This window comes from Chionomys nivalis, chromosome 15 (genome assembly GCF_950005125.1).
Source record: "Chionomys nivalis chromosome 15, mChiNiv1.1, whole genome shotgun sequence".
NCBI classification, from domain to species: Eukaryota; Metazoa; Chordata; class Mammalia; order Rodentia; family Cricetidae; genus Chionomys; species Chionomys nivalis.
This window is the reverse complement of record NC_080100.1, coordinates 43,595,615-43,613,771: the sequence shown is the minus strand read 5'-3', so window position 1 is coordinate 43,613,771 and position 18,157 is coordinate 43,595,615.

Sequence of the window (18,157 nt, the reverse complement as noted above, 5' to 3'; positions counted from 1 at the left end):
CTTTCGCATCACTCAACAAATGTTCCACAGCATAAACAAACGTAACACACATTAAAATAATATTCCACGACTGAACACCAAATGCCTCAGATTGTACCTTTTAACTCATGTGTGACTTCATGGAAATGACATTACATATAAAATAGGTTTTCAGGTTCTTCTGTAAAAGTATAATCCATTATACTGACTTACTTTTCAATCTAGGCTTCCCACATTTCACAAGTATACATAAAGGCATATAGCTTATCAGGTATATGAACATAACTATAAATGTCTTATATTAAGGGTATAGTTGTTGTTATGTATATAATCTAAGGAAAATTTCAAGCTTAAATAAATATATAGGAATGGGCTATAAGAATGCCGTAAGTATTTTAAGATAAGTCACAAATCCTTTTAAGAGTCTAAAGAGAGGGAATAAAAACAGATTATTAACAGTCCTTACTTCTTGATGAACACTTGTGTATTAGAAACCACCGTCTTTCACAAGGTACCAGGATAGCATATACACAAGTATATTACTGAACCACCCCTCCATGTTGCATACAGTTACTGTGGGGTTACACCCTTCTGGAATCGAGATACAGAGATCATCTATATCCACTCCATCCCCGCTCCTGAAGTTTTTCATTAGCTGTGACACTGTGACTTGTCTGCCTCCAGCAGTCAGGAAGAAAATCACATTGAGGGCTGCAAGTAGAGGAAATGGGAGTTCTTGGTTCTTCACTAGGGACCCCAGGTGGTAGGGGTTCTCGAAAGATTCTCGGGGGGGGTAATTTCTTTTCAGAGTTAAGTGTTGGGAGGGAAATGGTGAGGCTGCTTAGCCCTGGTGGTGATAGGCAAGGCCTATAGCTGCTCAGATTCACACTGATTAAATGTTTTGTGTCTTCACGTACATTCGACCCTCTGCCATCACTTGCCATGGGGCAGTGAAGGAGAAACTGCACAATAGAACCAGCTCCAGGAGGGTAGCAGAACAAAGTCGCTTGGAAGGGAAAGGTGCTGTGGGCTTGGAATAAGGTGTCACATGAAAGGGAGCCAGTTCCTGATCAGAGGGCCATGAGGGTGGCCATTCAGTTCCTAGACAGGCATTCTACACTGAGCCTCCCTGCATACACAACAGGGGGTGACTTGTGGTAAATCTACAGTATGCCCTCAGCACAGATGAGTACCAGAGAACACAGGACAGGAGCTGGAGGTGAAGGGGACAGAGACACAGCACGGAGAACTACAGAAAGTATTTCCTTTGGCTGGTCCAGTAATTCAGAAGCAAGAAGAAATACTGCATGCAATTTCTAGGTTTTACAGAATAAAATATTTCAGGTTTGGAGCAAGCATGCCCACACTACAGCTGAAGTTTGAACTCGGCAGTCGCCAGAGTCTTGTGTGTCCTACTGGCACACACTGAGAACTCTCCACCAGTGCGCGAATGCTCTCATTCGGGGGTACATGGATTTGTGACCCCTGTATTCCAGGGCCTTTGTAGCATTGATTCATTAAAATGTCTTTGAGGAGTCCAACTCCTCTCCACGTTCTTTTCAGCCACATTTCCTAGCTTAGGCATCACCAAATTAAAGGAGGAGGCAGCTATAAAAACCACTTAGAATAATGTCTGACACATAGCAGATTTGTAATGCATTCATTGTTATTAGCGCCATTGTCATTCCTAGCAATTTTGAAAAAAAAATGTCATTTATCCATTTTCACTAATTCAATCTGGCCAACTTTTACCACTGAATAACACCATGATTCTTTTTTTCTTCTTCTTCTTCTCCTTCCTTCTCCTTCTCCTTCTCCTTCTCCTTCTCCTTCTTCTTCTTCTTCTTCTCAGAATCAGCTTTACTCAGAATGAACTGAACCCAAACATCAACGAGTCAATATGAGCCAGGCTCTATATACCAGAGTCTACAAAACTCAGTGCCAACCTGGGGTTATTTATTAACTTTTTAGTGCCCTGCTAATGGAAGAGAGAACCTGGCAACCCAAATGCCTTTTAGTAGCTCTCCTTTAGGAAGAGACCCACCCCTCTTTAGACTGTCTGCTGTCTCTCAGCCTGACCCTGATCTCTCTGTACAATGGGTGATGGATGACCTTGAACTTCAGATCCTCCTGCCTTCACCTCCCAAGCACTGGGATTATAGGCATGTAACACCACACCCTGCATGAGATTTATCTCCAAGCACTGGGATTATAGGCATGTAACACCACACCCTGCATGAGATTTATCTCCAAGCACTGGGATTATAGGCATGTAACACCACACCCTGCATGAGATTTATCTCCAAGCAGGATACCTGTGGATGGACTTCAAAGGGAAAGATTTCTTTGTCACATATTTCAGAGGGAAAATGAAAAAAAAATTACATATACTCAACCATAAAAGCAATCAGAATTTCTTAGAGCAAGCCTGGTCCTAAAAGCCGGATGTCCGAATAATTTTTCATAGAGCTAGAAGTACTTAGCCCATGAACACAGTCCCTGTCTTTAACTGAGGAAGAGACTGAGGTCCTAAGTAGGGACTCTGAAGGAGCAGTCCCTGTATCCACATGGACAGCTGGTTCTCTCCACTCTTTCTCTATAGGGAGTGCTACACATTTGTCCATCATGTTGACTGATGCTGAGGGATATTCTGCTGCGTCAACCCTGGTCAGGCTTTTAATTGTATGTTCTTCCATGTTTCTAGCCACCGCTGAGATTCAACCTCAGGAAAGTGGAGAGGCAGATGGTAGAGCATCAAACTCATTTGTTCTGTAGACACAGTGCCCTGGAGGACAGGCAGAAGAACTGGTCTACCTTGCTAGAGAAGAAATGGAAGCATAGTGTCTGTTAGGATACAGATGTTGGTAAGGAGGCCATAAAATCAACAGATTGGAGAAAGCGGCATTTGTTAGCACAGTGAAGAAGTTTAAGTGATGCAATTTCAAATGACTCTCGTTTGTGACATTCAAAAAATGTCACCAAGCTGCTGAGGGGACAGAAGTTAGGAAAGACCTTAAGGCTCTTGGCCTTTCTTTCATTCTCTCCTTTGCCATCCACAGAACTGAGCAGGAAATGCTCATACATGCGCATATGCCCCCATACACAATCCAGAAGAGAAAATTGGCCCAAGTTCCCAACGGGGGAGAAAGGAGTTAGTAAAACCAGCATCTCCAACCACTGTGGCATTGAAGCATTCTTTTGCTCTGAAGTAAAGGTAAACCTGGACTTTTGCAGAGGCCCAGAGACATTTTAAGCTCAAAGCTACCTATCATTGTGAATAAATTTTCTCTGGATACTAGGACTTTTTAACTTTTTATCCACTGAAGCTTGCGCAGTCTGTCTTTAAGAAGTTTTCATTTTGTTAAAAACCTGAAGAAGAGAAACCAGAAAGGAAAGAGAAAGCCTTCGATTTGATTCATGAGAAGGCATTTCTGGTGGGATGGACTTCTTGTTTTCCTTCTCTTTCCCCTTTGGTTAGGGAAAAGCTTCCCACAGGCCTGGCTGCACTCCAACCGTTCCAGGAAACAATGGCACTGGCTTCGACTTTTTGTGTCTGCTCTCTGTAATTTATCTGTCAAACCCTAGTTGCCTTCATTTCCATAGTGCTTTCTGCCTTTTCTACATGACCCCCTGCTACCTGACAGCTTCTTGGTTTGCACCTGGAAGCCTTGAACACAAAGGCCAGGACAATGGCAGGGCCTTCTGCTTTAGATAATTAGAACATCTTTTACCTCCCACTGTGGGAGCCCCAGGTGTAAAATTACAGACCAGATTTGCCTTAAAGTGGTCCATCCCCTTTTTTGTGCAGTCACAACAATCTTCCTCAAGGACAATACAATCTGAATGTTTTCAGCAGGCCATACAGTGCTCCCTCTGGAAGCAACAACTCTCTTTTCTTCCAGGAAACACAGCCAGTATTTAAGGAGGACCCCGGAATTTGTCCTTCTGAGCTCAGAGTTAGCCTCTCGATGGAGGGAGGGGAAGTTGTCATTCTAGTTGGCTTGAATCCCCAAACCCTAGTAAGGAGGGACCACTTTTTTAGTTCTGAGATTGCAGCAGCCTGCTTACCTCATCAGAAGCCCACGCCTTCCAGGTGAGGGTACACTGAGTTCCTTTGAAGTTATTCACCAGATCGCCTTCCAACATTCTTTCAAATTTTTTTTTTCTTTTGGTTCTCTTTGGCAGGGCTGGGTGTGATTTTGCAAACACTTATGGGCACTTTTATTTATTTTCATGAACACTAAGTCAGGTTGAATCTTGGTGCTTTAAACCCATCCCAGAATGGGCCAATGGTGACTGATGATGGTGTCTGTCAACTTGAGGGCAAACCCTTGACACTCTTAGACAGGCATTAAGCAGAAGAGCTGGGTGCTCGTGTAAAGAGAATTAACTGAAATGGAAGGGATGGGGAGAGTGTGAAATGACTTAACTAAACCTAGCAGCTGCCATCGCTGTCCTACCCCACCGCTGTTCTCGTTAATCAGTGAGTGATGAGCTTCTGTTTGGCTTCTTTTTTTTTTTTTTTTTTTTTTTGTGAGATGGAATTTGGCATCTGTAGTTACTATTATTGGCATTCATATTGGATAACTTGTGCCAGTGGCAGCACTTATGGTCTCCTAATTTTGTTGCTTTATCCTTTTGAATAGGTTGTCTTGTGGGCCAGGCTGGCCTTGAACTCACTATGTATGAAAAACAACCTAGAATCCATTTGCTTCCCAAATACTGGGATCACAGGCATGTCTTATGCCCACTTGCCTCTTTAATATTAAAAAAATAATTTTTTCTTACATTGGCTTTATTTATTTTATGTGTGCATATGTGTATGGACATGGGCATTCCAGGCTGTGCATATGGAGGTCAAGACAATTTTTGGAACTCAGTCCTTCCCACTATATGGTCCCTAGGAACTGAGTCCTTCTCACTATATGGTTCCTGAGAAACACACTCATATTTGGCAGCACTTGCTTTTATCCACTGAAACACCTTGCTAGTCCCTAATAAATTTATTTTTTAGTTGAAGGAAATTATAATTTTTCTTCTCCATCTCCTGAAAGTCAAAGAACTAAATCTCGCATTCATTCTTTAGCTCTTCTGAGAATCTCTAAATACTGGAGACATGCCCCTTGTATTCCACTTTTGTCCTTCCAAATCCTCTCACTCCTGAGATTTAGTGCTGTTAATTGTAGAATGCATGGAAGATCGTTATGAAAACTGAGTCAGATATGGTGGCATATGTCTTGAATCTCAGCACTTAGGAGACAGAGGCAGGAAGATCTTTGTTTTGGGGGATTAGTCTGATCTACAAAGTCAGTTCCAGGACAGCCAGGGCTACGGAGAGAGTTCTTGTCTTTTAAAAAAAAAAAAAAAAAGAAAGAAAGAAAAGAAAACTGAGTATCTTGAGAAATATTTATGTCTCTGAAGGGAAAAGGCAATGAGGCATTCAATTCCCTTTAGTATGTATGCAAGAGTCTCACATTTTTGCTTCTAACATAGTGTTTTAAAATGAGACATGTATTTAACATAGTTTTTTTCCTTAACGGGTTATCTCACAAGTGATTTGTGCCTGAAGCTTGGAAATAAAAACCTAATAAAGGATCAGTCAGGAGAGAATGCCCAGTGGTTAAAAGCATGTATAGCTCTTGCAGGGGTCTGGAATTTGGATCCCAGTGACCTTGTCAGGCAGTTCACAGTAGCCTGTACCTACAGCTGCTGGAGACCTGCACCACACCCGTGTTGACATACCTACATACAAAATTCAGAGGAATCAAAATAAGACTTTAAGGAAGATATTTTCTATATTGGATAATGTTGTAGAGCACTTTTAATTGTGTTCACTTTTAGATAATGTGTGTATTCTGTATGTCCTGATACTAAAATTTACAAAAACTGTGTATTGGGCCTCCGGGGTCTTCCTTAAGGTGGAGCCCAATAGCAAAAGCTTGGACATTAATCAAACCCCTTCACCATTACATTTTAAATCCTTGGTCTCTTGCTACTTCGTGTTGGTTCACAGCCTTGCTCTGATCTCCGATGTCAGATGTCTGAAATGGAAATCAGAAAGGATACCATTGCTCTTAGCAGTCTCTCATTGGAATGAGCAAGGGTAAGGACAATTGCAAAGCAATCGGAAGCAATGGACACGGTCTATTCCAACACAGCACTTCTCTCTAAACTCACACGACGCGGGCATGTGGGCGAGCAGAGCAGGCTTGTCAATATTTGGTGCTGTGATTTCTAAGGACACCGGGCTAGGAAACATGGAGTCCATTGTGCGGCACCAGTTGTTTTCCATTCTGTGTTCCTATGGTTATCTAAGTCGTGGTTTCTGCTTTAATGAGGCTCAGGCCAGCAGAGATTATTGACACGCTTGTCATGAAAGAATAGCTGGGTAACTGTTAACGCTATTATTCCTTAACAAAAACAGGGAACATTCTGTATCTTTACGAGCAGTGTAGTTTTCCAGCTACTTATCACATTTTCTATTGCGTGATCCCATTCAAATCCTCCTTCCCTTTAAATGATTTGGATCCTCAGTTCAAGTAAGTAAGTGACTGCAGCTCACAGGGCATAGACAGTTTTCTGGTTAAATATGTAACATTCAAGTCAAAGTTTATCGAAAGGGATAAAGACTGGATAGTTTGTAACGCATCCATAATTATGTTTCTAATACATGTTTCAGCCAGGATTTTGAGTTTTGATGGTGCAGTGATATAACACAGTTTTTAAACTTTTTAAATATTTATTTATTATGTATACAATAGTCTGGCGATGTGTATGCCTGCAGGCCAGAAGAGGGCACCAGACCTCATTACAGATTTTTGTGAGCCACCATGTGGTTGCTGGGAATTGAACTCAGGACCTTTGGAAGAGGAGGCAATGCTCTTAACCTCTGAGCCGTCTCTCCAGCCCACACAGTTCCTAAATTTGACCTAACACGAAGACTCAGAAGCCACAGCATATATAAGACCTTTAAGATCCCCATTAAGCCGGGCGGTGGTGGCGCACGCCTTTAATCCCAGCACTTGGGAGGCAGAGGCAGGCGGATCTCTGTGAGTTCGAGACCAGCCTGGTCTACAAGAGCTAGTTCCAGGACAGGCTCCAAAACCACAGAGAAACCCTGTCTCAAAAACCAAAAAAAAAAAAAAAAAAAAAGATCCCCATTAAGCAGAATATTTGTAAATAAGTTGGCTGTCTAGTAAATCATTGATCTCATTACAGCAGTTTCTAGAGAGGGCGGACAAACTTGCTCCACATTGCAATCAGCATTGGTCTCTCACAAACGGCAATGAACCTGTTAATTATATTGGTGAGAAGCTGACTCCGAACATAGGAATTCACATTGGGAATTTATCAAAAAAAAAGCTATCACATAAAATATTGCTCTTCCACTGCTCAGTGTTCCCAATAAATCTTTGGGTGTGTGTGTGTGTGAGTCTGTGTATGTGTATTTATTAGCACTATATAGGGAAAAAATATGTTCTTTCCTCTAGACTCAGTCATGCTACCAGAGGATTCATTTTCGTGAGAACAATTCCTTTCTGTCTCCAGGACCCCACCAGGTCAACATTGAGCAATATAGAGAAATGGGTCTCATGCTATACAGACCAAGTCTGCAATACCATCGGTCCTTCAGAAGACCTTAGTGTTTGTTTCATAACCCCTTTCAAGAACTGTCCACTGTTGTCTACCTCCTGCCACACCCTTCGACACCTGACTCTACAGGTTCCAGGGCCACGGCTGTCAGGGTAGAGAGCACCCCTCGGCAAAGCGCTTCCCACTAGGCCTTCCGAAGCATCTGATTTTCATTTCCCATTTGGCATTTTCACACACGTCCGTTGAGAAACCTGATTCATTCCATGTTAGCTCTGGAAAAAATATCCCTCAGTTGGAATGAGGCACCAGGAATGTGGGGACTCATACGTTGCGTGCATGTGCGGTCGGTGGTGTGGGCCATTTGTACACATCACTGACAGGCGGGAAGTTGAATCACTTTTTTGGATGCAGCTTATGGCAAGGAGATGCCAAGTGCCAACTTGAGGCCTTTGAAGTGCAGTGTTTGGTACAACCTGTCACTGAGGCATTCCTTGCCAGCCAAAAGCAGAGGAAGTACCCATTGAGAGGGATATTTTCTTTTTCTTTCCATTCAAGCTACAGGGATGTTCTTTCAACTCATCTGGAAAAAAAAATAGACTTGTAAATTTTTCTTCCATCTGGTGAGGATGTAATAACTTATGATAGGAGTCTTGCTGGATCTCAGGGTCTCCCTTTGTTTCTCATCTCTTCTAAAGTCAGCTCTATGAGGCTTATATAAATAAGAAATGGTTCCTGTGGAAACCACAGCGAGGAGGATTCACTTCAAGAGTGAAATGGAAAGATGGAATCTGAGTTCCTCCTCACGCTAAGGCCTCAAGGTTTGAAGCCCAAGCTCAAGCAAAGGCACTGGGACTCCTGGTGTAGCTCCCTGTCCGGACATTTTATAGGGAAGGTAAAGCAAATTATCACATGACATCAGTCCCACTCACAGCATGTCCTAAAACAATCTCGTTGGGAAAACAGTAGGGATGTTATTGTTATTAGGGAGTATAGACCGGACCATCATGACCTTGGTAAAGGCAGCCTCTGATTTGATTCTCAAGATTCGTGAGATGGTTTAGATGCATGAAAAGAATTTGTCCCACTGGCTGAGATGACAAGGGGTTAGGAGTGGAAATCTACAGAAGAGAGTCTCTAAAGGTACACATCAGGTCCAGCTGTGATCTCAACGGCCAGCTGTGACCTCAGGGCTCTCAGGGTTTCATGGTTGCAGAGAAGCTTCAAAACTAAGAGTTTCTGACTAGCTGTAGAAAACCCTAACTTTTGTCACAGAGTGGTGCTTATACAGCCCCCCACGTCTGGGGTTTGTACCGCGTCTGCTTAACCTGTGGTTCTGGGGAGAGACATGGGGTCCTCTAACCTCCTAGTGGACCCATGGAGGAGTATGGAGCTCTCTGCAGAGGTGAGCAGCCTTGGTGAAGCCTGTTTAGGTTCCCCATCACGGATCCAGGAAGGGGAAACGCAACAGTTGTGCAAGCAGCAACTGCCTGGTCCGGGCCCTTCCATTCCTACCCAGCTATCCAGCACAATGAATCCTGAGTGTGATGATTTGGCCAATCCAAAAAAAGTACAGAGAAGAAGTAATCCTCTGTGGCCCGTGAGCCAGACGGTGATGGGCAGAAACCAAATGTTCCATCTGAAGTGTTATTGCTCTCTTCACCGGGTCAAAAGAGTGGTGGCTGAGAAACACTCCCAGGGCCCCACCTGTGTAGCTGGCTGTTGCCAAGACAAAGGGAAGGCCTTTCTGAGAGTCACGTGACAAAGTTGCTGGGGGAACACTCCTCTTTTTTCCCTTCAGTTTCCATCTTCACAATGAAATCTGTATTAAAAAACCCAACCATGTACCCAGTAAGGAACACCCCAGCCAGCCCTTCCCCGCGGCTGAAGAGATGAGCTCTTAGCTGCTGGAGTGTCCAGGCCCAACTGGACCCGGTCCTTCATCAGCTTTTGTCAGGCTAAAGAGAGCTCGCAGCACCTGGATGCGATTTCCAGCCCCTACTGAGGAGGTATGAGTCCTTGTAGTCCCCTTTCCAATCAAGGACTAATGGAGTCTCCCATGCCAAATCAGGAATGGGGCTGTTAACCAAAACAGAAGGGTTGGCTTTCAGCGGCCCCCAGTAAGAATGGTGTTGGGTACTGGGATGAGTCTGACTCTGGTGGCAATACGCCTTTCTGGCTTGCTATCCACCCACCTGCAATACGCTTAGCCTCGCTATGACAGAGACTGCAGTGAGTTGACCAAGCCATATTGTGAGGCTAAGAGAGTTGATTCTGCTGGGCATACTAATTAATGGTATGGATTTCAGGGAATGATGGGAAAGTCTTTTTGATTTTAATGTGCCAAGACCACGCTGGAGCATTGTTAATTATTTCATTTAATCTCTCCAATGTTTCTGGGAAGTTGATGATATCATCCCCATTTTATGGACAAGTAACATCAGATTCAGAGGGGTTAAAAGCCTGCCTGTGATTGGGCAGACGAGCGGTAATCATGGTGATGTAACCTTGCAATTCAGGCACCAAAGGTTACCTTTGCCTTAGTCCAAACAAATAACCCTTCTTACACTTTGGCCTGGAAGTCTTTCAGGGAAGAAAAAAAAACTTGAATCCTGATAGCGGTGGCAGGTGAGGCAGGGGCTAGAGGCGGACTCATAGTTTCTTGTATTGTTCCATGTAAAAGCGAATTTCTTTTTTTTCTTTTTGTTTTTTAGATTTGATTTTTGTGATAATTTTAATTTTCCCTTTTTTATTGATTTTTTTGAGCTATGCATTTTTCTCTGCTCCCCTCCTTTACTCTCCCCTTCCCTTCAACCCTCTCCCATGGTTCCCATGCTCCAAATTTACTCAGGAGATCTTGTCTTTTTCTACTTCCCATGTAGATTAGATCCATGTATGTCTCTCTTAGGGTTCTCATTGTTGTCTAGGGTCTCTGGAATTGTGAATTGTAGGCTGTTTTTTTTTCTTTATGTTTAAAAGCCACTTATGAGTTAGTATATATTTGTCTTTCTAGTTCTGGGTCACCTCACTCAATATGATATTTTCTAGATCCATCCATTTGCCTGCAAATTTTAAGATGTCATTAACTTTTTTTCTGCCGTGTTGTGCTCTATTGTGTAAATGTACCACATTTGCCTTATCCATTCTTTGGTTGAGAGGCATTTAGGTTGTTTCCAGGTTCTGGTTATGACAAACTATGCTGCTATGAACATAGTTGAGCATATGTCCTTGTGGCACAATTGAGCATCCTTTGGGTATATACTAAAAAGTGGTATTACTGGGTCTTGAGGAAGGTTGTTTCCTAATTTTCTGAGAAATTGCCACACTGACATTCAAAGGGGCTGTACCAGCTTGCATTCCCACCAGCAATGCAGAAGTGTTCCATTTACCCCACAACCTCTCCAGCATAAGTTGTCATCAGTGTTTTTTATTTTGTCCATTCTTACAGGTGTAAGATGGAATCTCAGAATTGTTTCGATCTATATTTCTCTGATGACTAAGGATGTTGAGCATTTCCTTAAGTGTCTTTCAACCATTTTAGATTCCTCTGTTGTGAGTTCTCTGTTTAGGTCTGTACTCCTTTTTTTTTTTATTGGATTATGTGATCTTTTGATGTCCAATTTCTATAGTTCTTAGTATATTTTGGAGATCAGACCTCTGTCTGATGTGGGGTTGGTGAAGATCTTTTCCCATTCTGTAGCCTGTCATTTTGTCTTGTTGACCATGTCCTTTGCTTTACAGAAGCTTTTCAGTTTCAGGAGGTCCCATTGATTAACTGTTTCTTTCAGTGTCTGTGCTACTGGGGTTATATTTAGGAAGTGGTCTCCTGTGACAATGTGTTCAAGTGTACTTCCCACTTTCTCTTCTCTAAGGTTCAGTGTGGCTGGCTTTATGTTGATGTCTTTGATCCATTTGGACTTGAGTTTTATGCATGGTGATAGATATGGGTCTATTTTCATTCTTCTACATGTTCATATCCAGTTATGGATAACAGCTCTTGTCTATTGCCTTCCGTTTTAACCTTTAAAAAATAAAGCTGTTGCAATTAATTTCATCATGTGTTTGTTTGCTATAACATAGAAAACTGAATTTCTCTTTGTAAACGTAATGGACCATTGACTGGGAGACATGTTTGGACTTTGCACTACATCTCTGATGACCCCTGAGTACAAATGGCTCAAAGGATGGATCTGCATGGGTTATGTGGGTGCCAACTAGAGAAGCACAAGGTTACACAGTACCTACCCATTACTGGGGTGACAATGAGTTAGATAAGCATGTGTAATCTACGGACATGTTTTCAAAGGGGACTCTGCATGCAGTGGTAGGTTGGGCTCAAGACTGAGAGGCTTCTGATTTCCAGAGAAAGTAGCGAAACACCAGAGTGATAAGGAGACAGCAATGGCGTCAGATAAGGCTGGGATTGGAATCTGGACTCCAGCATCTACCAGATGTATGCTTTAGGCAAGTTACTTAACTTTTCCAAGCCTGAGTATCCTAATGTGCAGAAAGGAGTTAATTATACCCATCTCTGGAAGGGCGTTTTAAAGATTAAGTTAGCTAGTGCGTAGAAAGCACTTAGCCGAGAGCCAGTATACATTAAACAATCATAAAGGGTGGTTACTGCTCTTATTGCCATGGGGCCTCTGGGAGGTGAGTGGAAATGAACCCTGAAGCAGTCACATTCTATAGCCCCTCTCGCTCTGGGCTCCCTCCTTCTCTGCTTGGCCCCAGCAACAGAAGGTGATAGGAGAGCTGCCTGCCAAAGATGATGGACTCGCGATGCGCCGTTTCCTCCCGCAGCAAATCAGAAAGCTTGAGCTTCCTATTTCCTGCCTGTGGCTTTCTGCACCCCGGGAAGACAGTCAACCACACTAATGCGTCTTACTCCTCTAACTGCTCTGCAGGTCTTGGGTGATTGAGCATGCGTGGGTTTTGGCTGCTACAGAGGTTCACCTAGGGGGTCTCCTTAGTACTGGGTAGCAACACACGTTACAGTTCAGGACTGGGTCTGTTAGAAATATGATGAAAAGATGATAGCAAGAGGGTGAATGTCATACAAAGAGAGGAAACGAAATAAGGAAACACACAAAAGAGGAGTTGCACTGCCAACCCTCCTTTGTAGGTCACGCAGTCATTTATGATGATAGAAATTTAGACCAGACAGGCCTTTTGTCTTGCACACATCAGTTATGCTTGCTCATCTCACAACTGTGACATGTCACGGGGCAGGGCTAGGAACAGGCTTTCTTCCCTGGGCTGTATCATAACACTGACTAATGTTTCTGTCCTTGTTATCCAAGCATAATCACTATTCTCTTTATAAATACATTGATTTACTTTCTGTCTGAAAAAGCATTGCACTAAGAAAATATTATGGAGTCACCTATCTGCCTCAACATGATGCCAGCCAGTGGCGGGCAACTCTGAATCCAGCAGATTGCTCAAACAAGCAGCAGGGCCGTGCATTCCTTTGGTGTCTTGTAGCTCAGGACGCTTTTAATTGATGGATCTTTTAAATTTTGCCAGATGATTTGGTTCCCACAACTACCATTCTTGTGGTGCAAAGGGCCTGAAACTATTTCACTCTTGACAATAAAAACAGAGTTACAGGGCAGAGAACCCATGCTTGTGAGTGGATCTCCTTATCTTGGAGGGGGGAAGCATTTCCTCTGGTGAGATTCAGCTCTTCAGCCAAGTGAACCCCGGGAAGTGATGGGGACGTTGTTCAGTATTAAGCAAGAGAGTTGATTTTGAATCTGGATTATTGCATGCTCTGACTTCACTGGGACTGAGCGCATACGGCCTGTGTTAGTGAGCAGCAATTAGGAATGGTCAACACAAGGGGGAGTGCCCCTGTGGACTTTGCTAGAGATAAACACACTGATATAGAAATTATGGACACTGCAGTTAGTCCTGATGATTCTCTGATTCCCATTCATAGACACATCCATCCCAAAGACCCTTATGTCTGACTTGTACTTCTGAGTCAAGTGCTCTCTCTCTCTCTCTTTCTCTCTCTCTCTCCCTCCCTCCCTCCTCTCATTCACTTAAAATAAGCAAAAAACTCATAATCTAATTGTTTTTATATGTTTTAAACTCAAATTTCCCTGGTTAACTTTGGCTTTGTGCTTGGGGAAGCATCTTCCATGATTTTCTGTTTTTCTCAGTACTCCTTACATCTACTCTTCTACATTGTTTTGCAGAAACATATTTATGAATGTGTTCCTATTATCTTCAAAAAGCTGAAACCAAATTTTCTCGTTAAATTTGTCTGACATTGGGTAAAGTAACATTCTTTCAAAGACAAAAGTTATCATTCTCGGAGCATATGGTTTTCCTTAGCACATTCATTAGTGGTGCGGTTAAAACCAGAGCAAATAGCACTTGAAATGTTCTATATATAGTCAACATCATAACATCAGTAACAACGATATGTTTTGATAGGGCGAGGTTCCTCCATCAATACAATACAGCTCACTCTCTGCCAGGCCCATTACCGTGCTTCATGCTGGTAACTGTTTACTTCATTTTGAAACTACTGGTATCTTTATAGGCTAAAAAGCACTATATTAAAATCTGTGAGCCAGGCAGTGGTGGTGCACACCTTTAATCCCAGCACTCGTGAGGAAGAAGCAAGTGGATATCTGTGAGTTCGAGGCCATCTTGGTCTACAAGAGCTAGTTCCAGGACAGGTCTCAAAGCTAGAGAGAAACCCTGTCTTGAAAAAACAAAAAATATCTATATGTTTTTCCTTGGGTTTACCCTCTTGTTTAGCTTCTTTAGGATCACAAATTAGAGACTCAGTGGCCCCTATCCATGGCTAGAAACCAATTATGAGTGAGTACATCCCATGTTCTTCTTTTTGGATCTGGGTTACCTCACTCAGGATCGTATTTTCTATTTCCATCCATTTGCATGCAAAATTCGAGAAGTCATTGTTTTTTACCGCAGAGTAGTACTCTAATGTGTATATATTCCACACTTTCTTCATCCATTCTTCCATTGAAGGGCCTCTAGGTTGCTTCCAGGTTCTGGCTATTACAAATAATGCTGCTATGAACATAGTTGGACAAATGCTTTTGCCATATGATAGGGCATCTCTTGGGTATATTCCCAAGAGTGGTATTGCTGGGTCCAGGGGTAGGTTGATCCCAATTTGGGTAAACCCAAGGAAAAACATATAGATATCCTCCCAGCTATGGGAAATAGACATGATTGATGGGCAAAAAATTGGAATCTTAGGGGTGGGGTGGGATGGGGATGAGGGGTGATGGGGAGAGAAAAGTGTGAAGGAGAAGATGAGGGGAACTGGGGGAATCGGGGTGATTGGGGATAAAGGAAGGTTGGATAGGGGAGCAGGGAAACTCATACCTTAGGTAAGGGAGCCACCTAAGGGTTGGCAAGAGACTTGAACTTGGAATGGCTACCAGATGCCCAGGGCAATGTCCCCAGTTAGTCCATTGGGGCACCTGAGGATAGGGAACCTGAAATGAACCTATCCTATAATCATACTGATGAATATCTTGCATATCGCCATAGAACCTTCATCTAGCGATGGATGGAGATAGAGCCAGAGACCCACACTGGAGCACCGGACTGAGCTCTCAAGGTTATAATGAGGAGCAGAAGGAGAGAGAACATGAACAAGGAAGTCAGGACCATGAGGGGTGCACCCAACCACTGAGACAGTGGGGCCGATCTATTGGGAGCTCACCAAGGCCAGCTGGACTGCTACTGAAAAAACATGGGATAAAACCGGACTCTCTGAATGTGGCGGACAATGAGAGCTGACAAGAGGCCAAGGAGAATGGCACAGGAACTTTCATCTGGCGATAGATCGAGAGAGAGACAGAGACCCAATTTGGAGCAACGGTCTGAGCTCTTAAGGTCCAAATGAGGAGCAGAAGGAGGGAGAACATGAGCAAGGAAATCAGGACCACGAGGCGTGCACCCACCCACTGTGACAGTGGAACTGATCTATTGGGAGCTCTCCAAGGACAGCTGGACTGGGACTGAATAAGCATGGGTTGAAACTGGACTCTCTGAACATGGCGGACAATGAAGGCTGATGAGAAGCCAAGGACAATGGCACTAGGTTTCGATCCTAATACATGAACTGGCTTTGTGGGAGCTTAGCCTGTTTGGATGCTCACCTTCCTGGGCCTGGATGGAAGTGGGAGGACCTTGGTCTTCCTGTAGGGCAGGGAATTTGGACTGCTCTTCAGTATCGAGAGGGAGGGGGAATGGACTGGGGGGAGGAGAAGAGGAGTGGGGATGGGGGAGGGGAGTGGGGGGAGGGGGCAATATGTGGGAGGAGGGGGAGGGAAATGGGAAACGGGGAGCAGTTGGAAATTTTAATTAAAAAAGAATAAAAAAAAGAAAAAACAAAAAATAAAAAGAATATAAAATAAATTTAAAAAATCTGCCATTACAGAGTTGTTAGTCACTGTGAAAAGGACAGCCTTGTGTCTCTACTGTACTGAGAGTATACTCAATGTTCTAACAAATGCCATTTTTCAGAAGCTATCTAGAATCTCTCACTTGAAAAACAAAAACTAACACAAAACAAGCAAACTACGCCCCCTAAATATCTTTATTTTTTTTTTATTTTTATTCTTTTTTAATTAAAATTTCCACCTGCTCCCCATTTCCCATTTCCCTCCCCTCCTCCCAAATATTGCCCTCCCCCCACTTCCCTCCCCCTATCCCCACTCCTCTTCTCCTCCCCCCACTCCATTCCCCCTCCCTCTCGATACTGAAGAGCAGTCCAAATTCCCTGCCCTGCGGGAAGACCAAGGTCCTTCTATCTACGTCCAGAAAGGTGAGCGTCCAAACAGGCTAAGCTCCCACAAAGCCAGTTCATGTATTAGGATCGAAACCTAGTGCCATTGTCCTTGGCTTCTCATCAGTCTTCATTGACCGCCATGCTCAGAGAGTCCGGAATCAACCCATGCTTATTCAGTCCCAGACCAGCTGGCCTTGGTGGGCTCCCAATAAATCAGTTCCAAAAACCCCTCTCTTACTGAACTCCTTGTCAATATTCCTCTCTTTCTCCTCTCATGGCTTTTCACAGGCAAAGCACCAAAGAGACTTGTGTGTTTTTGCTGCTGTTTGCCTTCTTCCCACGTTCTCTCTAATCCACTCAAGTATAAGCCGCAACCTCCACTTTTTCTGCTGTAGTCACCAGTGACCTATTCATTGTGAGACTCGATGAATAGTTGTGTCCTTTATCTTATCTGGCCTTTCAGCAGCTTTTGAACTTGGCCATATACACTAATACGTTTTTTTCCCCTCCTCTGGGACCTCACACCCTTCCAGCTTTTCTGCTATGTCTTAGATGTGTCTATTTCTTTTCCAGTCTACTTAATGTTGGACTTACTCTATGTGGGCTATTAGTCCTCTATATTTTACTCACATGTCTGAAAGACTGTCACTCCAGTTCCCTCTCTATTGACAAAGCAGAAACTTGCATCTCAGGACAAGATAGTTCAGCTAGACATCCATCTGCCTCCTTGATATTTCTTGAATTCCTGAAGATCACTTAAATTTAATGGGGATGAACCTACATTTATAAACATTCCCCCCCCACACTCTTGATTAATGAAAGTGTAAGCGAAGACTGTTCTTACATTTCATGGCCACCCAGACTCAAATGATCACACAGAAACTATATTAATTAGAAAACTGTTTGGTCAATGGTTCATTCATATTTCTAACTAGCCCTTACATCTTAAATTAACCCATTTCTATTAATCTATGTATCACCACAAGGCTTTTGCCTACCTGTAAGGTTCTGGTGTACTTCTCCTTTGGCATCTTAATTCTTCATCATGGCATCTCCCTGACTCTACCTATTCTCTCTCATTATCTCTGTTCACATTTCCCACTTGGTTGCTCTCTGTTAATCCATTGACTGAAAAAGCTTTATTCATCAACCAATAAAAGCAACACATATACAGAAGGACATCCCACATCATTTCCCCTTTTCTGTCTAATTAAAAAGAAAGATTTTAATTTTAACATAGTAAAATTATATATAAAAAACAGTTATCAAGCAAAAATTATAGGTACAATATTTAACCTATTTGTATCTGGGAAGTTTCATATATAATTAATCTTTTATCATAACTAAGGAAAACTAAAACTACAACTATATATTCCTCAACGAAAACTCCAGAAGGATATATTACCTAAAAAAACAGAAAATGCACTGTAATCAACTTCCAAAACTTTAGAATTTACAGAGACATCTTGATGCTTGGATAGTCACTCAAAGTTCTTCTGTAACATTGGGAAATCCATCTTTAGCCTACAGGCCCATAGTATCCAACAGACTTTTCAATGAAGCAGGAAATTTGAAGATCTGTTCTGCCTTGTAATGGCAGAGTTCATAAGTTGCTTTCTTCTGTGTCCTGCAGAATGCCTGGCAGTTTCTTCTGCTAAGCAGGAACCCTGAAACATCATCCCATCTTTTGGAAAGTTCAACAGTCACTTTTCTGTGAGTCCTGCATGGCCAGTTCATATAGCATGCCATCAACAGTACAGGCAAGAGCAGTTTCTTGCCCAAATGGCTATCCTTGTCACA